The sequence below is a fragment of the Lepus europaeus genome, chromosome 5 (genome assembly GCF_033115175.1).
Source record: "Lepus europaeus isolate LE1 chromosome 5, mLepTim1.pri, whole genome shotgun sequence".
Taxonomy (NCBI): Eukaryota; Metazoa; Chordata; class Mammalia; order Lagomorpha; family Leporidae; genus Lepus; species Lepus europaeus.
The window spans coordinates 98626942-98654841 of record NC_084831.1 but is presented as its reverse complement, the minus strand read 5'-3'; positions in this window follow the sequence as shown (position 1 = coordinate 98654841).

Sequence of the window (27900 nt, the reverse complement as noted above, 5' to 3'; positions counted from 1 at the left end):
AGTTTTTATTGTATTATTTTTAAAGATTTATTTACTTATTTGAAGGTAGAGTTACAGAGAAGCAGAGGCAGAGAGAGAGAAGTCTTCCATCCATTGATTCACTCCCCAGATGGCCACAACAGACAGAGCTAAGTTGATCCGAAATCAGGAGCCAGGAGCTTCTTCTAGGTCTCCCACATGGGTGCAGGGGCCCAAAGACTTGGGCCATCTTCTACTGCTTTCCTAGGACATAGCAAAGAGCTAGATCAGAAGTGGAGCAGCCGGGACTCAAACTGATGCTCTTATGGGATGTCGACACTGTAGGTGGCATCTTTACTCATTACGCCATAATGCCGACCCCCGTCTTTTTATTTTAATTTATTTCCTTCTCTATGATTTGGATGTGGCTTGTGTGCATCTGGCCAAAGGGTCACATGCTAGAAGCTTGTTTTCCAGTGTAGTGTTTTCAAAAGGTGATGGTACAATTAAGAGATGAGACCTTTAGTGAAATAGCCATTATTCTGACCAAGAGATTGCTGACTGTATTAGAAATTGAATCCGCTTGGAAGCATAGGAGGCTTTTTAAGTGAACACAGTGTTAACTACTTCAAAACATCAATCAAAAGATGGCATGGTTTTTCTAAATGACTTCAACCAGTATGTGCTAGCAGAGATTTCTGTTGGCATAATGATAATTCTTACATGGAAATGGAGAAGAGAGCATGCAAATCTGTTTTTCTGTTGCTGGAACAAAATTCCTGAAGCTGGATACTATGTAACATAAAGAGGTGCACTTGCCTACCACTTACCTACTTACCAGTTCTTTTAATTAAAGTCCAATATCTGGTAGTCCCATCTGCTTGCCTTTGAGGAGAACCTCATGGCAGATGGCATTACAATGACAGAAGTACATACAAGAATGATCAAATTGTGAGACAGGAAGCAAGAGCAATTCAAGAGTGAGACCTTCTTTTATACAGCTTGCGAGGAGTAAAGCTAAATGAACTCCTGTAAGAATCACACTAATTCTTTTTGATGGTGGTGCCTCCAATGTCCTAACCAGCTTCTACTAGGTCATCTCCTAACAGGATCATCGTCTCAACATTAGCTTACTGCAGAATAAGATTCCTGCAAATGAACCATTGGGAGATACATTCAAGCCATATCCAAACCATAATGCAGATTAAAATACAGAGATGGAGAGTACAGAGAGCAAAAAATAAGGTATGCACAGGACAAAGCAACAGTTCAGATATGAAAACTGAGAAGAAACATTTGGAGAGATAGAAAGAAAACCGGAGGGAAAAATGGCATGTAGGATATCAGAGGTCTCCTTGGGTGTACAACTCTGACACAGTTTGAAACCCATGCAGAAGGGCATTTTCCATCTAAATTAATCCATGGTAATCCCCTTTCTTCACTTTGCAAATTGGATGATTTCTCTGGGCTTAATAGCTCTCTGCTGCCCTCTTCTGAGTAATGCTTGCTACAACTTCTGCAGATTAGGATAACTTGAATTTGGTTTAACTTTAAAATTGGGATCTTGATCGTGTACACTGGTTTTACCACTAAGGCACTTATTTCTATAATTTATCCTTTACCTTCTAAGATATGGAATTCTGTTGATGCCTTCTGGTGACCTATGGCTTTGCTAATCTCTTCTTTTACTAATTCTACACATTTTAATTACATTTTTATCCCCTTCAATGATATATTCAGTGACATAAACAAAGAAATAATGTTATTTGATTGTCAATGGAATCTGAAATTAATCTATTTCTTCAGACCTGGTATCTATGCACTTGGACAGAGATTTGGAAACCTAAGGATATGCAGTAGTGCATCTATGCTAAAATTAACACTGCATCTAATTCGTGAGATTCTGCCTTGGTTTCATATTCAGCAATTTACAACCCAAATGATCTGTTGGTAAGTACCCTGTCATACACTTACAAATCATCCTGTTAAGATTACATTGTAATTTCTTTCTTAATCTTTAGTGTTGTCATTAAATTGCACATGATTTCAACCCTAGTGAATCTTGTTCAGAGATCTGCTACTAATGTACAAAAGAACCATAGTAAATACTAGTCATCAACATCTCAATTAAATTAGTGGGAAATAAATTAGGGTTAAATGCATATTAAATCTTGTGCTTTATGGTTGACATAACTACACATTTGGTCCCAGATTTGCTCTAAAAAAACTGTGTATATTATGGTGCTATACATCAAACTCCAGACAAAATATATTTCCTGTCAACATGGCACTGAAAGTCCTAGCCAGATCAATCTAGCAAGAGAAAGAAACAAAAGACATCTAAATAGGAAAGGAGGAAATAAAATGTTTCCTACTTGCAGATGACATGATCGTAGGCTTTATGAGATAACTGTTATAATTAATAAGTAACTAAGTTATAGGATAGAAAATCAGCATTCAAAAATCACTAACATTTTTGCACACCAATAATGCACTTGCTGAGACACAAATTAAGAAAGCAATCACATTCACAATAGCTACAGAAGAAAAAATAAATAAATAAAATACCTTGGAGAAAATTTTATTGAAATGTAAAAGATCACTATAAGAAAAACTATAAAATATTGATGAAAGAAATTGAAGAAAATATAAATAAATGGAGAAACATCATACTATAGATTAGAAGAGCTAATATTTTTAAAATATCCATATTATATAGCAACCTACTGCAACTGGTTGCAATCTAATGCAACTACTATTAAATAAAACTCAACTCAAAACAATATATTTAAATGTAAAATATTTAAGTACGTAACTACTAGAAGAAAACTCAAAGAGAATACTTCAAGACATTGGAATGAGTAAGGAATATAGAAAGCAAAAGTAAGCAAATGGAAATTTATCAAACCAAAAAGCTTCTGCACAGCAAAGGCCATAAATAGAAAATCAAGAGACAATCTACAGGATGGGAGAAAATATCATCCAGCTATTCATCTGATCAAACTACTCATCTGGCAAAAGATAAATACTCAGAATATATAAAGTACTCAAAAAACTCAAGAGCAAAAAAAAAATAAATAAATACAAAAAAATCGCACAAATAATCGATTTAAAATGTATAAATTATTACAATAGATATTTCTCAAAGACTTACAAATGCCCAAAACACTACATGAAAAAATGCTCATCATTGTTATTCAGGAAAAACAAATTAAAATCATCATGAGATACCATCTTATTCCCATTATAATAACTATATAATTTTTTGACAGGCAGAGTTAGAGGGAGAGAGAGAGAGACAGAGTTATAGACAGTGAGAGAGAAACAGAGAGATAGGTATTCCTTCCATTGGTTCACTACCCTAATGGCCACTACGACTGGCGCTGTGCCGATCTGAAACCAGGAGCCGGGTGCTTCTTCCCGGTTTCCCACGTAGGTGCAGGGCACATGCACTTGGATCATCCTCCACTGCCCTCCCAGGCAACAGCAGAAAGCTGGACTGGAAGCGGAGCAACCAGGACTAGTACCCAGGGTGCTGGCGCCGCAGGTGGAGGATTAGTCAATTAAGCCATGGCACTGGCCAATAACTATAATATAAAAACACAAAAAAAATGACTAACGTTAATGAGGATATGGAGGAGGGGGAATGCATACAACACTGGTAAAAATGCCAATTAGCCCAGCGTCTGTGAGGGAAACTATATAGATCCCTCAAGGAAAAAAAAGAGCTGTTCTATCACCCAGCAATTCTATCACTTAGTTTTAGCCATAGGGAAAAATATAATTACAAAAAAGGAAAAACATGAATCCCATGCATATTTTAGCACCAATCCAAATAGCCAATACAAAATATTTATTGAAGTAGGGAACATAGTTCCTGCCAAAGCATTCTCAGTTGAGAACACACTCTTCCTGAACACAGGGTGTGGCCACAGGAACTGATTTAAGATGATAAATGACCTATTATCAAGAAGAACATTGAGTTCTCACGGCAACGTTGGCTCCCATGAGGAAATGCATTCACTTTCCCTGACTTATTAATTTAGTAAACCAAGTCACAAGGCACCCCACCGATGTCTTGACAATCATGTTCTGAAAACTTTCAAGTAATGTTACAAGTAATCTTAGAGTTATATAAGCATGCACATGTGCTGTACAAAGGGCTGATGTAATTCTTGTCAATAATAGAAGCACACTGGGGGCGCGCTAAGCATTCTGGTGGCTCTCTTCAAAGGAAGAGTTCCCATGTCCTGTCTCTCCTTTCCCTTGCAATACACCTCCAACATACTGACAGATGAGCAGATGAGGAAAATACGATGTATGTATACACAATAGAATGCTGTTCAATACACAGACGACAAAATCCTGTCACTGGTTGTAAAGTGAATGGAACTACAATGATATTGTTCAGTGAAAAAAGTCAGGCACAGAAATACAAGTGCCACATGATCATATTCTTATGTGGAATATAAAAATGCTGAGCTCATGAAAAAACAGTGAGCAGAACAGTGGTTAACAGAGGGAGGAAAAAGGGAATGAGGAAAAATTTCTCAATGGATAAAAATTCACAGCCAGATAGGTGGAATATGTGGTGCTCTTCTATTACAAAGAGTCATTATAATTAACAGTATTGTATCAAATAATCTAATATCGAGAAGAATTTTTTAACAGACTTATTTACTTCAGAGAGGGGAGGGGGAATGGAAGCTCAATCTGTTGTGTCAAATGCCTACAATAACAAAGAGTGGTTTGTTTTAATGCCATGAGCTGGAACTCAATCCAGGTCTTCTACTTGGTTGGAAAGAATTCAATGACTTCCTGCATTAGCGGGAAGGTGGAGTCAGAAGCCAGAGCCAGATATTGAATCCAGATTCTCTGACATGGGCGTGGGCATGGGCATCTTAACTAGTACCTCAACCATTAAATAGCAAACCCAGAGAGAGGATCTTGAATGTTCTCCTCACAAAGAAATGATAACCAATTGAGACGATATAAAACCCAAATATCTTGATTTATCAGTATACATTATTAAATGAACCAACACATCACACTATACAACAGGAAATTGAATAGTTTTTATCTATCAATGAAGTCATAAAATTGGCTTGACGTTGAAAATGACAAAACTTTGTGGAAGAAATTAGAAACCTAAATAGATTTCTAAAAAGTCTCTGGTAAAAATTAACAAATGAAATAAAATGTAAGACAACTAATTGCAAGGAGAGATCCTGAAATATGTCCTAAAATAGGATAAATTGCCATAAAGATTTTAATTAAGATATTGGCAAAGTTTGAATATAAAAAGTATATTGTATAATATTATAATAAATATTAGATTTCCTGATGTCAGAATATATATGTATACACATCTACAGATAAATAGATACATATGCAACCATACATACACACATACATAGAAAGTTAGAGATAGGCAATGCAAGCAGTAAAGCAAGTATATCAAACTTAAAATTCGTGAGTCTGCATGTAGAGTAATGGTATTTTTTTAATTCTTGCAACTTTTTTTTTCTTTGACAGGCAGAGTTAGACAGTGAGAGAAACAGAGAGAAAGATCTTCCTTCCGTTGCTTAACCCCCCAAATGACAGCCACGGCCGGTGCACTGCACCGATCCGAAGCCAGGAGCCAGGTGCTTCTTCCTGGTCTCCCATGCGGGTGCAGGGCATAAGCACTTGGGCCATCCTTCACTGCCTTCCCAGGCCACAGCAGAGAGCTGGACTGGAAGGGGAGCAACTGGGACAGAATCCGGCGCCCTGACCGGGACTAGAACTTGGGGTGCCGGCGCCACAGGCAGAGGATTAGCCTAGTGAGCAGCGGTGCTGGCCGGCAACTATTCTAAGTTTAAAATTGTTAACAACCTAAAGGTTTCTCCCCAGAAAGCCACAGTGGCCTGAACTGCACCGATCCGAAGCCAGAGGCCAGAAGCTTCTTCTGGGTCTCCCACGTGGGTGCAGGGACCCAAGGACTTGGACCATCCTCTACTGCTTTCCCAGGCCATAGCAGAGAGCTGGATCAGAAGAGGAGTAGCCAGGACTAGAACCAGTGCCCATATGGGATGCTGGCACTTCAGGCCACAGCTTTAACCCACTGCGCCACAGTGCCAGCCCCCTGAATTATAATTTTCAACATCCTTTCTCAAATGGAAATCTGGAAATCAGCACATCTCCACAGAGCTGGTAATAGTTCAATTGCTTTTTCTACTCCATATTCACTCAATTCCCAAGCTGTCTATCATTTCCTTTGCTCACAGTGCCATAGTATTAGCATTCCTTATAGTTGGATACATGATCATTATTTTCATCAGTTTCACTTGTCACAATGTGGAAACATACTTTATACATTTATCAGTATGTCAATTTTAAATTATGCCTGCTTCTGCTATTCCCAACTTCACCCTTCTGGAAATCTGTTATTCTCATGGTATCTTGCCTGTTTGGCTTACATCCTGCCTATTCCTACCCGCTACTAAACCCTAGGTGTCAAGGGTACATGGTCTCATAACCGTTATCTTATTATATCTGTATGAGTGAGTGAGTGAGTGTGTGTGAGTATTCAGATTTTGCCAGATAGAATCTCAAATAAAAACTAATCACCTGGTTTTTTAATTTTTTATTCTTATATTTTATATATTCATTTGAAAGGCAGAGGGGGAGAGAGAGAGAGAGAGAGAGAGAAGAAAGAAAGAAAGAAAGAAAGAAAGAAAGAAAGAAAGAAAGAAAGAAAGAAAGGAAGGAAGGAAGGAAGGAAGGAAGGAAGGAAGGAAGGAAGGAAGGAAGGAAGGAAGAAAGAAAGAAAGAAAGAAAGAAAGAAAGAAAGAAAGAAAGAAAGAAAGAAAGAAAGAAAGAAAGAAAGGCCTCAATTGCTCTTTCATACTCTAAATGCCTGCAATGGCCAAGGGGCTGAAATGAGGACCAAGGAGCTTAATTCTTCTCCCACTTAGGTGGCAGAATCACAACACTTGAACACTCACTGCTGCCTCCCAGGTTTGCATCTGCAGGAAGCTGGAGTCAGAAATAAAACTAGATGTGAATTCATGTTCCTTGATATGAGATGGAGGCATCATAAATACTACATCAAGTATCTATACCTTAATTCTAGTTAACCTCCTATTGACAATGAAGAAAAATGTGATTTAAAATTCATGATTTTGTGAAGTCAGTGGAGTTCTTTGAGAAAATTTATGAAAATTCTTTTTTCTCTTCGTGGTACACTTCTCATACTATTAGTAATACTGCCATATTGCCAAGTAACATGGGTAGATCACATAGTATGTAAATAGTTCTATAATAAATATAAGTCATATACTATTTAAAGTCTTCCTCTTAAAAATTCTAACATGATGTGAGATAGTAAAAGAGAATGATCTTTGCTGAAGGTCAATGAAATGGGAAGTAGTGAGCTGAGATTCTCATCCATAAATGAATAATAAATTTAAAGTTCTGTAGAGCAATTTTCTGAGCATTGAGGGATAGGGATAGAATCAAAAAAGAGCCTGCATGGGGCTTCAAGGGTTATGTTTTACTTTGTAAAATAGCTGACAGGTGACAGTTCATTGAATTTTTAGTCTATTCTTGGCACACATTGAAAATTTAGTCTATAGAGTTTATACTAGCGAATACTCAGTTTTCAATTTATAACAGAACTATTAAAATGTGTAACAAAATGTATCCTTGGCAGCTTTAATTGACATGATATAACTTTCTAAACAAAACATAATGATAGGCTTATCTACCCAATATTTCAGCCTACACCACAGGAGATATAGTAAAATATGAGATGACATTTTAAGTACAAATTCACAGACATGATAGATGAAATACAGTTTTCTATGAATGATATATTAAGCAAATTCCAAAATATTTAGGAGGGATTTTTTTTTTTTTTAAATTGGCTCCTAGGAGCCAGCACTGTGGCATAACAGGTAAAACCACGGCCTGCAGTGCCAGTATCCCATAGAAGCGCCGGTTCCAGTCCCAGATACTCCACTTCCAATCCAGATCTCTGATATAGCCTGGGAAGGCAGTAGAAGATGGCCCAAGTCTTCGGGCCCCTGCACCCACATGGGAGACCTGGAAAAAGCTCCTGGCCTCTGGCTTCAGATCAGTGCAGCACTGGCTGTTGCGGCCAATTGGGGAGTGAACCAGCAGATGGAAGACCTCTCTCTGCCTCTGCCTCTCTTTAACTCTGCCTTTCAAATAAATAAATAAATCTTCAAAAAAATTGAGTCTTAGGAAAAATAGAATAAAAATGATGAAAATTAGCATCTCAAAGCAATCATTTATGGAACAGAGAGATTTTATATTAGTCAATAAAAAGTTAAAAAAATTGAATGTTAAATAAAACACAAATTTCAAACTTACTGAGCTGTAGGAAAATGCATAACTATGGTAAATGCAGTGGATAAAATTAGAGTACAGATAGTTAAAAGCATTTTCTAACCATTAAATTTGAACATCATTTCATGTTAAATGAGTGTTAGTAATATTTTTTCTGCAATGAGATGTTGTTTTGCACATTTTTTAAAAAGAATTGTTTTTTATCTTCAACAATGATAACCAAAGATAGCTTTCATGAGCATCCTAGAAATTGCCAGCATCTTTCTGCATTATGGGTCATCTGTACTCCAGATCCCTTGTTTTCTGTTTTGGGTTACTTTCTGAGCAGAGAAGCATATATCTCCCTAAGTTTTCCTGAGGCAGAGGAGAGGAGTGATAGGAAAATATTTGAAAATGTGAATATCAAACCATTTTGATATCAGTCAAAATTTTAAGTTGGAAACCCAAGTTTAGTTTCCCTTGTCACCTAAATGATCTTGGGAATCAAACCTAAATAAGCTGTTTTAGGGTACTCCTCCAGCCAATTGGAATTGTTCAAGAAAGGACGTGCCACTCTAAATTGATATAATTAGAAAAAGAGCAGGAATGTATTAGAAGTTTCAGAAAAGAATGCTTCTTTTCCCTAATACTTCTTTGAAGCTAGGCTTTTCTGTCCTTTTTAATGGACTTCTCTGGCCATTTTCCCTTGAGGAAGATGAGAATGTGGAAGGCCAAGTTGACAAACAAATACAGTACTGGTTCATTGATGATCCACTGAATAAAAACAACCTGGAAATCTTTATGTCTGAACCATCTAATAATGCAAACCAATAAATGTCTCCTATTATAAAAGCCAGTATTCATTGTGTTGTGTGGTAATTTAAACACAAAGAATGCTCATTGATATGCTAGATTTTGCTATTGGTTCTAGGAAGTAGCTGGCATTTGATTATCCAGTTCTTTCCCTGACATTTACAAACATTATTTTTTAGTTATAATCAGTATATTCTAGTGAGTTGTTGTAACACTTCTGATCCAGCTTCCTGCTAATATGGCTAGAAGGGAGTGGATGATGATCCAAGAACTTGGGTTCCTGACATTCATGTAGAAGACCAGGAAGGAGTTCCAGGATACTGGCTTCAGCCTGGCACAGCCCCAGCTGTTGCAGATATTTGGGGTGTGAAATAGCTGATGAAAAATTTCTCTATTATATATATATAATATATAATATATAATATATAATATATAATATATATTTATTATTAATTTAAAATTTCCTTTAGGATATCTTCATTTATATCATGTATACATAAAAGTTCAACAATTTCAGAGAAAGTTGCCAAGATTATATCTTTTTATTGGCTTATACTTTTTAGAGATATATGAGAACCAGCAGATGCTTAAAATAAATTAATTGGATCAGAGTGATAAAATGGTTACTCATCATAACCTTTCTAAGTCACTCTGCTTACCTAATTACTGTTAGATAAAATAAATTTGCAAACTAGAAAATTTCTGTCTGGGTTCCATTCTGATGGTATTTTTCTATTGGATAAGTATGAAATTACTGTTCATCAATATTGACAGATAGTCATCTTATGCAATTTTCACAAATTCTTACACCCCATCAGAATAAAGTCTTTGGGAATTTTCCCAGGTTGACACAGATATAAAATATGATCCTAGGAACTTTGATTCCAAGGTTTTAGAACCAAAGACCATTACCCTGTGAACTTTATTCTACTCCATATATGTTGCTTTTGTATTGGAAGATTTAGACTTCGTTGTGACATGACAACACACGGTACTGAATAACATTTTCCTTATTCATTCTTCTGATGATGGACACCTTGGCTGATTCCATATTTTGGCTATTGTGAATAGTGTTGCTTTAAATAAGGTGTGATTTCATGGTGCAAGAGGAATGAGGCAGGACACTTGCTATTCAAAGTATTCAAAGTATGCAGCCTCTAATTAACCTCTATTTGATGTATGTGAAGCTACTGGTATGAAAAGAGGAAACAACTACACACATTTTGAAGGAAGTGTATGTCTTAAACATGTGGACAAGCTCAAAGCAGGATTTTCATGTTGGGTAATGTATATATATATATATATATATATATATATATATATGTATATTTATATCACATTTTCTTTATCTAGTCATCAGTTGATGGGCACCTGAATTGATTACATATCTTAGATATTTCTAGTTGAGTTGCTAACAAACAAGGGGACAGAGATAGCTCTTGCATATGCTGATTTCATTTCATATGATAAACCTCTTAGATTTCTGAGGAATCTCCATGCTCTCTTCCATGTAATGGTTTTACTAGTTTACATGCCAACCGAAGTGTATTAGGGAAACTTTTCCCCCTCATCCTCTCCAGCATCTGTTAATTTTTTATTTTGTGAGTGACAGCCATTCTCACTAGAGTGAAGTGAAACTTCATTGTGCTTTTCATTTACATTTCCCTGATGGCTAGTCATCTGGAGCATCTTTTCATATATCTGTTGACCATTTGTCTTTTACCTTTTGAAAAATGCCTGTTCATATCCTTAGACCATTCCTTGACTGTACATTTTGTTGTTGTTGAGTTTTTTGAGCTGCTTATATATTCTGGATATTAATCCTTTATCAGTTGCATAATTTGCAAATATTTTCTTCCTTTCTGTCAGTTATCTCTTTGTTGAGTGTTCCCTTTTCTGTGCAGAAACTTCTTAACTTGATGTAATATCATTTATCTATTTTTTTTTTAATTTTTATTGCCTGTGCTTCTGGAATCTTATCCAAGAAGTCCTTGCCATTGCCAACGTTTGGCAGTGTTTTCACTATTTTTTCCTCTAATAATTTGATGGTTTCAAGTCTTAGATTTAGATCCCTGATTCATTATGTGTTGACTTTTTGGTAGATAGGGGTCTTGTTTCAAACTTCTGTATCCAGGGATCCAATTTTTCCAACATCACTTGTTGAAGAAATTATCCTTTCTCCAGGGAATGATTTTACCTAATTTGTCAATGAGTGGATCAATTTCTGGGATTTCTCATTGTTCTATTTGTCCAGAGATCTATTTTTCTACCAGTGCTGGGCTGTTTTGATTATAACTGCCTTGTAATATTTTTTGAAATCTGATATTATGATGCCTCCAGCTTTATTTTTATTGTTTAGGATTATTTAAAATTCTCATGGTCTCTTGCTGTTCCATATGAATTTTATGGTCTTTTCTTATAGATTTGAGAAGAATATCTTTGGTATTTTGATTGGGATCACATTGAATCTGCAAATCACTTTGGGTAGTATGAACATTTTGATTATATTAATTCTGCTAATCCAAGAACATGGAAGATTTTTCCATTTTGTGTGTGTCTTATTCTATTTCTTTCCTTAATTTTTCTAATTCTCTTTGCAGATATTTTTGACATCTTTTGTTATATTTGTCACAATATATTTAAATTTGTTCAAAATTATTATGGATGGACTGACCCAACATGTTCTTTCTTGGCCATGGCATTGTTTCTATATACAAAGGCTATTGTTTTTTGTATGTTGAATTTATGTACTGCAACTTTATTCTCTTAGTGGAGTTTTTTTGGTTCCCCTATGTATGTGATCATATCAACTGCAAACTACAAAAAGGGATAATTTGACTCCTTCCCTTTCCATTTGTATCTCTTTGATTTCTTCTTCTTTTTTTCCCCCAATGGCTCTGTCTAAAATTTCCAGAACTTGTTCTGGATGTTAACAGAAATGCTTCCAGATTTTCCCCATTCAATGTGATACCGGCTGTAGGTTTTCAAATATTGCCTAGATTGTTTTAAGGTATATTCCTGCCATACCCAATATGCTTAAGGCATTTATCATAAAAGGATGTTGAATTTTATCTAATGCTTTCTCTTCATCTATTGATATAATCATGTTTTTGTTCTTCATTTGTTAATGTGATCTATCATATTTATTGATTTGTGTATGTATTTTTAATGAGTGTTAAATATAACAGTTTCAGTTGTGTGAATTAGACACAATCACTGCTATTTTCCAGAAAAAGAACCAACGTTTGTGACAATCACGAACCTTGCTTGACTTTTCATTGCAGAGCTAGCAGAGAATTAATCTAGATAATTTGCTTTCAAAGTGTTTGCACTTTATTGATATATAAAATTGTTACAAGGGGCATGTATTTTATATATTTAAGCATGAAATAACAATGTTCTGTTTCCAGTAATTCTCCCATTATCAAAAGAACTGAATAAGAAATAAGGGGCCATTTGAATAATTCATTCCTATTGGTGTGTGTGTATGTGTGTCTTATATAAAGGGGTCTTACATAATGTTTAAGGTTCAAGGAACAGGGGAAAATGTCATTAAAAGAGATCTTTCAACTTTTAACTTACAAGGAAATTCTTTGAATGGGTGTAATAAATAGAAAACACTTTAGGTTATATTTAGTCAAATTGTCTCTATATATGAAGATGAGTTTCCATCTATATTATGCCTATTGACACTTCTTTAATGAGATTATAAAATAACCCAGAAATAACTGCTATTTGTGAATCTCTAACAGCAGTCATTTCTCATTGCCAATTTCACCACTAAACTCAAACTTGAAACAGAGGCATATCAACTGTATTTTATTTTTAATTAAAATGTCTGAGTTTTACTCAGTCCTCCAAAGTATTTTGGCAGATTTTTCTCTTAAAGACATTCAATTAAGGCCTTTCCTATTTTAAAAATCTTGCTCTTGAAACATTATTTCAACATTCAGTTAGTTTAGTTCACAGCAATGTGCTTCTTAGGGAATTAAATAGTCTCTCCAACTCACTCCAAGGGCACAGGACCAAAGGAAAGAAGTTGCTAGATTGTGTGCCCTTATTTCACCCTTTCTGAACTCCACATAGAAATTTTTATCCTTCTTTTAAGTTCTCAGAACCAGGAGAACAGGTTTTTAAATAGTCCATCTCCAACTGTTTCCTTGTTTGGGCCCCTGGATGATTTCTCTATGTGAAGCAGTCTTTCATCTTATTTCAGGTGAAAGGTTTACTTGTAGGTTTTCTACAAATGAAACCAACTAAAATCTCCTAAACTCAGAAATGAAGCTTACAATCTTTTTGAAGGAAACCAGCTGAAAAGCACATACTGAGGCTCTGCCACCCACTACCTGAACAGGGCGAGGTGCCAATTAAAAAGAAGCCAAGCCGGTAGTGTCACATAGATAACAAGTTATCCATCCTTTTTTGTTTGCGAAGTAGACACAGTCCAGCCAACGAAACATGTCAGATCAAACGATGGTGCTTCTTTTCACAGGACGTCATGGGATATTGGGTGAAAACTAAAAACAAGTGGTTAACTTTCCCTTTGGTTCTCTGGATTTTTCTCATTTCACCCTTTCTGAATTGGCATGCAACTTTCCAACACACTCATCATTTTTTCCTTCCTTTTTCATTACAACCTGTTAGTGTTAAAAAAGATGATACATTAAGTCATTCACTTCAGGATGAAATTGTAGATCTATGTCATGGTTATTTACTGTTCTCTATGGGATGGAATCTAAGTCCAAAGTAAAGCATATTTAAATGATGGCCCATTTGACAACAGCAACAAAAGTGAGAATGTTTTGGAAATGTTCTGAATGTTTAAGCATGAGTAATTTCTTCTTTACATAAGTCAGATGCATTAACTTACTTATACATGGTGCAAAGTGTGTTTGTGTGCGTGTGCGTGTGTGTTGAAGTAGTAGCAGTAGTTGTACGAGTACTGACACTCTTAGTTATATGAAAGATGAGTATTGGGCAATCGCTTCATCAAAAATAATTCTTAACACTGAAGAGAAAATAAAAATGTAGTATCATCTGTAGTTACAAATTTCTTTCTATATTGACTTTCACTGTCCCAATGAAAGGACCTAAAAATACTCAATAAAATATTTAAAAAATATTTTTAAACGGAAAGCTCAATTGGCAAGAAAAATAAAAAAGTCTGAGATTTAAAAAAAAAAAAAAAACAAAGAAAATAGGAAGCTCGGCAGGTGAGGAAGAGGCAAGCACATTCTGAAGGTGGCTGATGCCTGAGGCCGTCTGCCTAATGCTTTTGCAGCAATTACATAGGGTCAGATAATGGAAAGAGCACACAATACTCCACAGAGGATTCCACAGGAGACTTTAATAAGGTAAAAATGTATGGTGCAGTAGGAGAGAAACACAGGCTAACGTCAGCGAGGCCCAAGACTCACAGACACAGCCACCAGGGTCCTTTTTTAGTTGCAAATATACTTTGTTTCAGATTGTTAATTATTACCACGAAGAGCTAGTTTGGTCTCAAAGGAACTTTTTCCTCACTGAAGGAAGAGATTTTTTCATATTGCTCTGTAATTGCAACTGAATACATTCTGCATTAGTGCGCTCCATTGCAGATATAAAGAGAATAAAGCAGTAGCCAAGTGCCAACCATCTATTCATGTTCTGTAAATAATACTGATAATCTTATACAAGCTGCTTCCTGTCTCTCTCAAATTTTAGCTCAGTGCTACATACAACCTGAGTCAGAACAGCTTATTCAGATATGAACAAGGGTCCCCAAACTCTCTAGAAACCTCCAAATGTAAGCATAGAGCTGCTACAGGTTAGTTGAGATTAATCACAGATTTACACAAATTACAAGTTTGTAGGGAACTATGGGTTTGAAGATATAGAAGACAAAATCTTGGGGACAGTGTTGTGGCACAGAAAGGTAAGCCACTACCTATGATGCTAGCATCCCATATCAGAGTCCCAGTTCCAGTCCCACATGCTCCACTTCTGATTCAGCTTCCTGTTAATGCACCTGGGAAAGCAGAAGTAAAGACAGGAGACCGTGATGGAATTCTGGGCTCTTGGCTACAGCCTTGCTCAGCATTGGCCATTTTGGCCATTTTGGGAGTGAATCAGCACATCAAAGATCTCCATTTCATGTCTTTTGCACACTCTCTGTCACTCTGCCTTTTAAATAAATAAAATATATCTTTAAAAATAAAGAAAATATTTAAAGTCTTGGATTTTGCAAACATGGCAGGGGATCTATTGAGGAATCTGTATTTAGTGGGATTAAAAATACTACATTTTCATATTAAGGATTAAATAAAAATACACCTGACATTTACAAATAAAAATTCTTTCCCAGCCACCATGCCTGCCAGAAGAAAATGTCCTTGTTGTGAACTCATAATTATAAGACCCACATTAAATCTGTAGTGTAAATAAGATAAAACAAAAATTATTTCTAAAGGAGAGAAGTAATCCTTTACTCAATGCAATAATAAAAAATAAATCGCATAATTCATGGACTAAACAATCAAAAGACATAAGGGAACAAACTGAATATGAGTTAGCAAGAAAATGCCAACAGACACAAAAATATTAAGATAATGATATTTATCAAGCCCCAGACATGAAGTACACTTGTCTCTCAAATTCTATTTAAAGAAATAAAATAGACTTGTTCTCTTAAAGATAAAAGAAGGAAAATACCATAACATATTGTCTGAGTAGGCTTGAAAAACAAAATACAAAGGGGTGTCTGTAGGCAAAAGTAGATAGAATTTTTTTTTTTTTTGGACAGGCAGAGTGGATAGTGAGAGAGAAAGACAGAGAGAAAGGTCTTCCTTTTTGCCGTTGGTTCACCCTCTAATGGCCGCTGTGGCCGGCGCATCGCGCTGATCTGAAGCCAGGAGCCAGGTGCTTCTCCTGGTCTCCCATGCGGGTGCAGGGCCCAAGCACTTGGGCCATCCTCCACTACACTCCCGGACCACAGCAGAGAGCTGGACTGGAAGAGGGGCAACCAGGATAGAATCCAGCGTCCCAACCGGGACTAGAACCCAGTGTGCTGGTGCTGCAAGGCAGAGGATTAGCCTGTTAAGCCACGGCACCGGCCCAGAAAAATTTTTAAAAATAAGAATTTAAATTATTTTGGAGAGTGAAGATATTCAACACATCTAAAAGGAATTTCAAAAAGTAAAAATGAGATGATGGCATAATCTTTACTTAAAGGGAAAAAAAAACATTTCAGTACTAAACCTTTATGATTTGATATCATCAAATTAATAGAAGAAAACATTGGAGAACCTCCGCAAGATATTGGCATGAGCAAAGACTTCTTGGAAAAGACCACAGAAGCACAGGCAATCAAAGCCAAAATAGAAAAATGGGATTATATCAAGCTAAGAAGTTTCTGGAGGCCAGCACTGTGCATAGAAGGTATAGCCTCCACCTTCAGTGCCAGCAACCCACATGGGCACCAGTTAAATTCCCAGCTTCTCCACTTCCCTTCCAGCTCTCTGTTATGGGCTGGGAAAGCAATAGAAGACAGCTCAAGTCCTTGGGACCCTGAACCCATGTGGGACACCAGGAAGAAGCTCCTGGTTCCTGACTTTGGATCAACCCAGCTCCAGCTATTACAGCCATCTGGGGAGTGAATCAGCCAATGGAAGTCCTCCCTCTCTCCCTCTCTCTCTCTTTCTCACTGCCTCTGACCTCTCTGTAACTCTGCCTTTCAAATAAATAAATATTTTTTTTTAAATAGAAGCTTCTGAATTTCAAAGGAAACACTGCACAAGGTGAAGAGGCAACTAATAAAATGGGAGAAAATATTTGCAAACTATGCAACTAATAAAGGACTAATATCCAGAGCCCAAGAAACTCAGCAACGAAGCATACAGTCCAGTCAAGAAATAGGAAAAGGACTTGAACAGGTAATTTTCAACAGATGAAATTCAAATGGTCAACAGACACACTAAAAAAAAAATGCTCAGGATCATGAACCATCAAAGAAATGCAAATAGAAACCACGATGATGAGGTTTCACACCACCCCAATTAGAATGTATCTCATACAGATAAAAAATAAATAAATGCTGGGGCAAGGATGAAGGGAAAATATTCTGCTAATATATTGATGGTAGGAATGTAAACTAGTATAGCCATTATGGAAGACAGTATGGAGAGTCCTTAGAAATTTGAAAATTGATCTACCATATGAAACAGGCATCTCACTCTTGGGAATTACTCAAATTAAATAAAATCAGCATATAAAAAGAGTTAACAGTAACACACTCCCCCATGCTGATTGCAGTTCATTCCTGGTAGCTAAGATATGGAATCAACTCAGATGCCCATCAACTAGTGATTGGTTAAAGACAAAGTGGTATACACACACTATGGAATACTACAGAGTCATAAAAATTATGAGATCATGTTTTTTTGTAACAATTGAATGCAACTGGAAATCATCATGCTTAGTGAAATAAGCCAGTGCCCAAAAGACAAATGTCATATGTTTTCTCTGATTCATAGTAGTTAATATAAAATAACGTACAAAAAAACTTGGGAATTGATTGTTGCTTTTAGTCCTTATGTATGCTCCTGTGGAATGTTGGTCTTTCTGCTTTTACTTGTTAAATATTATGATTAGTGGTGCCTTAAACCTGTGATTATACAGTGAGCTGAAATTATGTTTTTGCAAAAATTAAATAAAGGAAGGAGACACGGCAGAGATGAGGAACATGGAGGCTGATGCCAGCCCCCAGCAGACCAGGTTATATGTGAAATCATAAGTCCACAGAGCAAGTGATAGCTGTGGGAGAAGGAGTTTGCTGAACTGCTTTTGAAGTTCCACATAGGAAAGCAGAGAAGGTATAGAGGAACAAACAAAGAAGCTGGGCAACCCCTGCCCATATACATCCCTCCATCCTGGCAACCAGACCTGCAGCTGGCTGGGAGAAGCCATATGGACTGTTTAAATTTTCAAACATGAGAATGGGGCTGCTGCCTTTGCCTCATGTCCACATTCCCATCAGTTTTGGGGGCCACCTCACAACACCTCTCATCCAGGAACAAGGACCACAAGATATAAGAGTAATTTCTTCCCCACTACCCAAGATGAGCAAAAAGAGAAGTCCTGACTATTGCAAACTCAAGCTCATTCCATGTACCAGTGAGAAGCGAGTCAGACCTGAATAGGCAGGGCCCAGTACATCAGAGTTCATACCTTTCCCCACCATGATTGAGAAGTGAGCTGGGTTCCAGGAGGTGGGACTGCATGCTTCCACTTGCAATACACAGATACATAGCAGCTCATTTCAGAGGGAAACCTCACCACAAGCCCAAACACAACAAATTAAAGAGAAAACCAACTAGACAAAAAAAGTAAACAAAACAAAACAAGAAAAAAACAGATTCTGAAAAATAAGAGAAAAGCCCTAAAAAAGAGTAAGGAACACACTATGAACCCCCCAAAGGAACACAACAACTCTTCAATAATAGAAGGTGAAGATGAAGAGCTCAAGATATGCCAGAAACGGAATTCAGGGAAAAATAATCATCAGATTATTTAGAAACAATCAGAAGCAAATTCATGATCTAAATGAAAAGCACTTCCAGGAAATTAAGATATTAATGAGAAGTCAGAATTAAGTACTAGAAATAAAGAATTCAATAGATCAAATAAAAAATACAGTGAAAAACCTTAACAACATAATAGATGAGACAGAAGAAAGAATATCAGAACTAGAAGACAAATTTCTGGGAAATATTACAGTCAGGCCAAATAAAAGAAGAAGAAATAGAAAACTAAAAATATGGTTGGAGATCTTTAAGATTCTATCAAATGACACAAAATATGGATCCTAGGAATTCTGGAAGGCATGTAAAGAGAGAAAGGATTAGAAGGTCTTCTTAATGAAATAAAAGTAGGAAACTTCCCCAATCTGGAGAACAAAAGAGATATCCTAGTACAGGAAGTACATAGAAGCCCCAATAGACACAAACAGAAAAGATCTTCACCATGACACATTGTAGTAAAACTCTCCACAGTAAAACATAAAGAAAAGATTTTAAAATGTGCATGAGAGAAATGCAAAATCACATTCAGAGGAAATCCGATTAGACTCACTGCAGACATCTCATTAGAAACTTTACAAGCAATAAGAGAATGGCAAGATAGGTTCCAATCCCTAAGAGAAAAATACTGTCAATCCAGAATACTATACCTTGCAAAGCTCTCATTTATGAATGAAGGAGAAATAAGGATCTTCCACAATGAAAAGAAATTAAAAGAGTTTGGAACTACTCACCCAAACCTACAAAAGATGATCAAGAATTTGCTATACACAGAAAAAGAAACAGTTACATCACCATGAAACAAGATGAAAGCCAAAAATGACCCAGTAAAAGCACAAAGTAAACACAAAATACGAAATTAAGACTATTTATGAAAACATGGCAGCATAAAGTTGGTACTTTACAGCAGTCACCCTGAATATAAATGGTCTCAACTCCTAGTTAAAAGACATCGACCGGAAGAATGGAAATATATGGTAAGATATCTTACCAAAAAAGATGCATGCAAACTGAAAGTGAAAGTATGAAAAAAGATAATCTATGCTAACAGAAACCAAAAAAGAGTTGGTGTGGCCATCCTAATATCAGACAAAATAGAATTTAACACAAAAACTATTAAAAGAGACAAAGAAGGACACTACATAATGATCAAAGGATCAATTCAATTAGAAGATGTGACTATTATAAATGCATATGCACCTAATTACAGGTCACCTGGCTATTTAAAATAAATGTTAATGGATCTAATGAGAGAGATAGAATCAAAAACAATAGTAATGGGAACTTGAACACCCTACTGTCAGCAATGGACAGATCAACCAGCCAGAAAATCATCAAGGAAACAAGAATTAATTGACACTACAGACTAAATAGACCTAGCATATGTCTACAGAGTCTTCCACCCTACATCCACAGAACACATATTTTTCTCACCAGTGCATTGAACTTTCTCTAGGATTGACCACACCTTAGGCCATAAAGCAAGTCTCAGCAAATTTAACAAAATCAAAATCATACCATGAGGCTGGCACCACAGCTCACTAGGCTAATCCTCCACCTACGGTGCAGGCACCCCAGATTCTAGTCCCAGTTGGGGCACCAGATTCTGTCCTGGTTGCTCCTCTTCCAGCCCAGCTCTCTATGTGGCCCGGGAGGGCAGTGAAGGATGGCCCAAGTGCTTGGGTCCCTGAACCTGCATAGGGAGACCAGGAGGAGGTACCTGGCTCCTGGCTTTGGATCTGCATAGTGCTGGCTGTGGCTGCCATTTGGGGGGTGAACCAATGGAAGGAAGACATTTCTCTCTGTCTATCTCTTTCTCACTGTCTAACTCTGCCTGTCAATCAATCAATCAATCAATCAATCATAGCATGCATCTTCTTGGACCACAATGCAATGAAACTGGAAGTCAGCAACTCAGAAATCTCTAGAACACATGCAAACACATGGAGACTGAACAACATGCACCTGAAGGAACAGTGGGTCAGAAGAAATCAAAAAAGAAATCGAAAAATTTCTGAGAACAAATAAAGATGACAATACATCAAAACTTATGAGACACAGCAGAAGCAGTATTAAAGAAAGTTTACAGCAATTGCTGCTTACATCAAGAAATTGGACAGCCACCAAATAAGTAGACTATCAATGCACCTCGAGGATCTAGAAAAACAACAGCAAAAGAATCCCAATGCTAGTAAGAGAAAATAAATAATTAAAATTAGAGAAGAAATCAACAAAATTGAAGCAAAAAATATCAGCAAAATTAAGAGCTTTTTTTTTGCAAAAATAAATAAATTGACACACCATTGACCCAACTAACCAAAAAAAAAAAAAAAAAGATAGAGAAGAGCCAAATGAAAAAATTAGACATAAAAATGTAAATGTAACAATAGATACCACAGAAACAAAAAGAATCATCAGAAATTACTACTAGATCTGTATGCCAACAACTGGGAAAATCTGTAGACGTGAAATTTATAGTTTGAGAAGGGATGACTCGAGCTGCCCTTGTCTTGTCTGTAAAGGAACAATTTGATTTCTTTTCTTATTTCATTTTTTCCTTCATACAATTTGTTGTACTCTTTATTTAACATCAAGTTAATCATATGTATAGAAAGTCAATTGAGGTTGGACCTCAGTAAAAAAATAAAAGTGGGAATGAGAGGGACGAGGAAGTTTGTAACTGTAAAGCTGTATAGTTCTACATACAATCCTATGGACTTACTTCTAAGGGTACAGTTTAAAAACGTGTTATGGTACCTCAAATCCTATTAAGCTGAGTGGTAAAAATGCCATCTTAAGTGTTAAAGTGATCATATTAAATGTTAAAGTGAGCATAAAGATAGGATTAAGTGTTAAAGTGATCATATAAATAGGATTAAGTATCTGATAATTATCATAGCTGGAATTAAAAAGCAGAGAATGTTTCAACATGCAAAGCAGTCTACACAGTAGACTCATAGAATGGCAATCGCTTTAAGTAATATTCTGATCTCAGAATCATCCCATAACTCTTCCTGGTCTGACTGAAAAGCTCATGAGAGCATTTCAGGCATGTAAAGCCAAGACACTATGGCAAAAAATCTTCTACATGAAGGATTTCTGTAAGACCCCAGTGGAAAGAAGTGGCCATCAAAGAAGGATATACTGGGCCGGTGCCATGGCTTAACAGGCTAATCCTCCACCTTGCGGCGCCAGCACACCAGGTTCTAGTCCCGGTCGGGGCGCCAGATTCTATCCCGGTTGCCCCTCTTCCAGGCCAGCTCTCTGCTATGGCCAGGAAGTGCAGTGGAGGATGGCCCAAGTCCTTGGGCCCTGCACCCGCATGGGAGACCAGGAGAAGCACCTGGCTCCTGGCTTCAGATCAGCACGATGCGCCGACCGCAGCGGCCATTAGAGGGTGAACCAACAGCAAAAGGAAGACCTTTCTCTCTGTCTCTCTCTCTCACTATCCACTCTGCCTGTCAAAAAAAAAAAAAAAAAAAAAAAAAAAAAAAGAAGGATATACTCTTCTCTAAAGGGAAGAGAGAACTTCCACTTTGCCTATGACCTTGTCTAAATACTGATGGAGTTTGTGGATTCAAAAGTTTTCCATAGCCTATGCAGCTCATCTCAAGAACCTCAGGTGGTCACTGACATCATACATAGAGTGTTAATTGTTAAATTAACAACAGGAGTCACTGTGCACTAATTCCCATGCAAGACCTCTGTTCACAATGAGTTGTATTATGAGAGTTAACTGTAAAACTAGTTCTCAAACAGTTTTTTTTTGTGTGTGTGCATGTGTGTACAAATTGTTAAAATCTTTACTTAGTATAGAATTGGTCTTCTGTGTACAAAGTTAATTGAAAATGAATCTTAATGAAGAATGGGACTGGGAAGGGGAGAGGGATGAAGTAGAGGGGTGGGAGTATGGGTGGGGTGGCAGGTATGGTAGGAAGAATAAGTATATTCCTAAAGTTGTTATAAAATTTGAATTTCTAAATTAATTAATTATTTAATTAAGAAAAAAGAAATGGGCAAAGGACTTAAACTGGCGTTTTTCAAAAGAGGAAATTCAAATAGCCAACAAACTCAAGAAAAAAGGCTCAGAAGCACTAGCCACCAGGGAAATGCAAATAAAAACCACAGTGTGGTTTCACCTAACCCAGGTTAGAATGGTTTGCATACAGAAATCAAGAAATAACAAATGCTAGTGAGGCTGTGAGGGAAAAGGTACCCTAACCCACTGTTGGTGGGAATGTAAACTGGTAAAACCAATATGGAAGGCAGTTTGGAGACACGTCAGAAATCTGAATATAGTCCTACCATAGGACACAGCCATCCCCCTCCTGGGAATTTAGCCATGGGAAATGAAATTAGCAAATAAAAGAGATATCTATATCCTCATGTTTACTGCAGCTCAATTTACAATAGGTAAAACATGAAATCAACTTAAATGCCCATTAACTGAAGACTGGCTAAATAAATTATGGGATATGTACTCTATGTAATATTATACAGCAGTAAAAAATGAAATCTGGTCACTAACAAATTGGATGAATCTGGAAAACATCATTTTTAGTGAAATAAGCCAGTCCCAAAAAAGGACAAATACTATATGTTCTCCCTGATCTGTGGAAACTAACAGAGCAAAGGAAATCTGTAGAAGTGAAATTGACACTAGGAGAAGAAATGACTTGAACAGCCCTTGGCTTGACTATTGAGGAACAGCTTTATTTTTCCCTTCTTAAAACTATTGGTTGAAATATTTACTTAACACAGAATTAATCATATATATATATATATATATATGTCAATTGAAAATAGATCTCAGTAAAATTAGAATGGGATTAAGAGAGACAAGAGCTGTAAGGTTCTGCATGCATTCCTCTGGACTTACTTCTAAGGATAAAGCTAAAAACTATACATGGCACTCCAAATTCCATTAAGCTGGGTGATAATAATGCCATCTTATGTGTTAAAGAATATTAAGTGTTTAATTGAACATATAGATAGGATTAAGTTTTAAAGCGATCATATAAGTAAGATCAAGTGTCTGGTAATAACAATAGATAGAATTAAGAATCAGAGAATGTTCTGACATGGGAAGCAGGCCACACAGCATACTCATAGAATGACAAACACCCTAAACAGCACTCTGACCTCAGAATCAGTCCTGAAGGCATTCTGGTCTGGCTGAAAAGCTCATGAGAGCATTTCAGGCAGGGAAAACCAAGAAACTGTGGCAAAAAAAAGTAATACATGAAGGATCTCTATGAGGAATGATGATCCCAGAGGAATGAAGGGGCCATCAAAGAAGGATCTACTTTTCTCAGGAAGGAAGGAGAGAACTTTTACTTTGCCTATATAGCTTTGTCTAAATACTGATGGAGAGATTGTGGACTCAAAAGACTTCCATAGCCTTGGCAGCTCATGTCAAGAGCCTTGGGTAATCACTGATGTCATATGTAAGAGTGTGAACTGTTAAATTTATAACAGAATTCACTGTGCACCGACTCCCCATGCAGGACCTCTGTTCTTAAAGAGTTATACTATGAGAATTAACTGTAAAACTCGTTCTCAGACAGTTTTTTATATTTTGTGTGGGGGTGCAAATTTTTGAAATATTTACTTGGTATAGAGTTGGTTTTCTGTGTATAAAATTAGTTGAAAATGAATCTTAATGGAGAATGGGACTGGGAATGGGAGAAGGAGAAGGAGGCAGAATCGGAGTGGAGGTGGGAGGGCAGGTATGAGAAGAACCACTATATTCCTAAAGTTGTGCTCATGAAATTTGTACTCATTAAACAAAATTTTTCTTTAGAAAAAATAAAAAAATAAAGGAAACAAGGAAAGGAATTGAGTGAGGGAAAGTGGAAGGGAACTCATTATGGCTAACTTCTTAAAATTGTACCTATGAAATACATGAAATCTTTCTCTTTATATTAAAAAAATTAAAAATAGAGCATCAAATATGTGATATCTTAACACATTCCAAATAGGAAATAAAAATAAATCTGTCTTATCAAAGTGTAGATAGTCAAAGGCAAAACAGTTTGCAAAATGTTAGAAAATATTGGCCATGCATGAGGGAAAGAAAGGACATTGTCAAACTTAATGTTTCAACTAAAATAATGAAAATCAAAATAAAAGCATAAAAATATTTTTGCAAACTAGAGAAAAAGTCTTCTGACATAGATCTGTATACTAGCTGTTCTAAATAAAAGGAGTTGATATTTTCCCATTTAGAAAAATAAAAATTGAAAAACCTTTGTTAGCCCTATGTAGTCTGTATAAGATATTCTGAAGAACAGACTGTAGAGAAAAAAAGCAAATGCTCAGAAGAGATGAGGTGCAAGGAAGTAAAGCTACTTTAAATAACAATAAATATGTTGTTCACTCAAAATATAAACTTAACAAAATTCATTAATCAAATTTGAAGTTCAAATAAGATTAAACTAAAATATGTGATAATGGCACATTTTAGTTGAGGAAATTTAAAGGGAGGTTAGTTCAAGGATTTGTGCAGAAACCATTTTTTTCTTTATTACTGAAGTCTAGATGGTGTATATGTATATGTATATATGTATAATATGCTATATGTATAATATGTATAATATGTATAATATGTATAATATGCTATTTTATTAAAGCAACTTATAATGAACACATGGATTTTCTACATATTAAAACTGTGGAGGATGGCCCAAGTACATGGGAGACCAGGAGGAAGCACCTGGCTCCTGGCTTCAGATAGGCCAGGGGTTGAACCAAGGGAGGGAAGACCTTTCTCTCTCACTAACTCTGTCTGTCCAAAAAAAAAAGAAGCAAAAAACAAAAAACTGCACAGCTGAGCTGACAAACTATATATAACAGAGTTGATGGTTAGTCTAATATAGAGACACTAGTTTCAGATGTCTGCATCCCACATCTGTCTCCTGATCCAGACGACAGCTTCCAGGCAATGCAGAGTATGGGAAGCAGCAATGATGACTCAAATAATTAATTGGGTTCCTGTCACTCATTTGGAACACCTGAATTGAGTTTCCAGCTTCCAGCTTCAGACCAGTCCAGTTCAGATAACTGTGGGCATTCGGGGAATGAAACAACAGATAGGAGCTTGCCCTATCTGCGTTTCCAGTAAAATAAAGATAAATAAATGAACAAAATATAATATTAAAATAAGGCATTTATTTAGGCTTAACTGATCATTTGTGCTGCCCCCATTTGTAGAAACTTTGCTTCCTGTGGTTATGCCTTGCATCTACCAGTTAGAAACAAAGGCAAAAAAGGGGGGTTGTTGAAGTAAGAGTATTTCTACTGTTTGCTTCAGTGATGTTTTGCTTTCCCATTGCTGGCCATTCTCCTAAAGCTGTTAAGAGACAACATATTTTTAAAGTCCATTCAGAAATGGGAATGATTTGTATTTTATTTTTTCTCAGAGGAAGTTTGATAAGGAAAGAAAAAGTAGGATTTCCCTACATGTGTTAAAGTCTAGTGATCAAAGGCAGGTAAAGTGTGATCATAGAGGTAGGCTAGAAGAGGAATGGAAAGATACATATTGGAGGTAATTTTGCCTAGAAGACAAACTCCTTTCAATTATTGGCCTAGAGATTACTAGATCTGCAATCACGTAAAACGCGGTAGTTACTGAATCTCAAACAACTGGGTTCTTAAGTACGAACCTTGTTGTATTATCCTAATATATTTTTGTAATGATCATATTACATAGAAAGTCTTGCTTTAACGTCTTTATTCAAATAAAAATAATATTTCCGATTGGTGTTATTGCTTTTCTTAGCAGGTAATGACATTGTATCACATAAGTACTAGGATTATAAATGATTAGTTTTGCATATTACAGACTGTTAAACATCCTTTGCTTGTCAAATCTACAATAATGCTCATAGTCCTGTTGTCATTTATTATTAATTTACCTTTAAAAAGACAAAGGCACTATATGTACTAAATACAAAGTTAAAGTGGCAGAATCCTTTTTGCAATCCAAATAAATATATCACTGTCATTTGGCAATCATCTGTGTTCAGTTGAATTTTTCTAGCACTACTAAGAAGTTAAAAGAGGATGAAAATAGAGAGACAGCTCATTGACTTCCCATGCATATAGCTATACCACTTTAATCTTGCACATAAAAGGTCAAGCATAAAATTATTTGCTTGGAGCAGCTGTCTTCGGAGATTTAAATTAACATAGATAGAGAGTACCACGAGGAAAAAAAGTTAATTTTATCTTAATTGGATTAAGCCAGGTCCCATCTACACGAAGGGAATGAGTTTACAAAAGACTAGAAACTGCTAGGTTGACAGAAAGGGATTAATTCATGAGCTAATGTCAGGTTGTTGACTAATAACATATTGATCGCATCTGTAAGATATGCACAATGTCTGTCAGGGGAGAGACATTTTAGAATTGAAGATTGCAAGCATATCTGACATGCTCAAACTTAGATTAATAATATTAAGGAGCTGCAAGTGAGCTGCACAGTAGCTTAGCTACCACAAAAATTTTCTACATATGTCTGAGATTGACCATCATAAATAGTAGCAGCACTTGTTGGTTATAGGGAGGTGACTGATGTGTGTGACTACTTCTCCCCTCACCCTTTCTTTTCTTTAATGTGTTCCAGCAGACATATCGAACGACCACAGTTTAATCCCAGTGGAGCCTGCAGGTTGTATTGTCCTTACATTGAGGAGTTATTAAATTCTTAAGGTCACCATAAAAAAAGGTTCCATTAAATTGAGTTAATAAAAACATTGGGCAAAGGTTTGCAAAGAGCACAGATGTCAAAGCTTTGGGAATTGGAATGTCTTATAATATCAGACTAGAAGAATAATTTAAATTTCATGATGGTATAAGGAGATAAAATTCTGCATCTTTAATAAAATGTGATACTTTTGCACCTATTGCACATGTGTATATGTGAATACTGACATAAGACATTTATTTATTTGAGTATTTTGTTTCATTTTTTTTCCAGAGGAGATCATTAAGAAACCAAGACACTGAGAAAATAGCACCTTGACAGTAAGTGTTTGGTGACTTTGAAAATATACAATGTTCAGAAACTGGTTTTTTAAAAGAAAAAAGATAGAAGAAGGAAAGCATGACACTTGCCTTACAATGGATGACTTTGTTACTTGCCTGGATTTAGTATGTCGATGTAGGTATGAAAATCATTATCAATTACTTAGAATGATGCAGTTTCTAAGATTCTTCAGCATACAGCCCATACACAAAACTG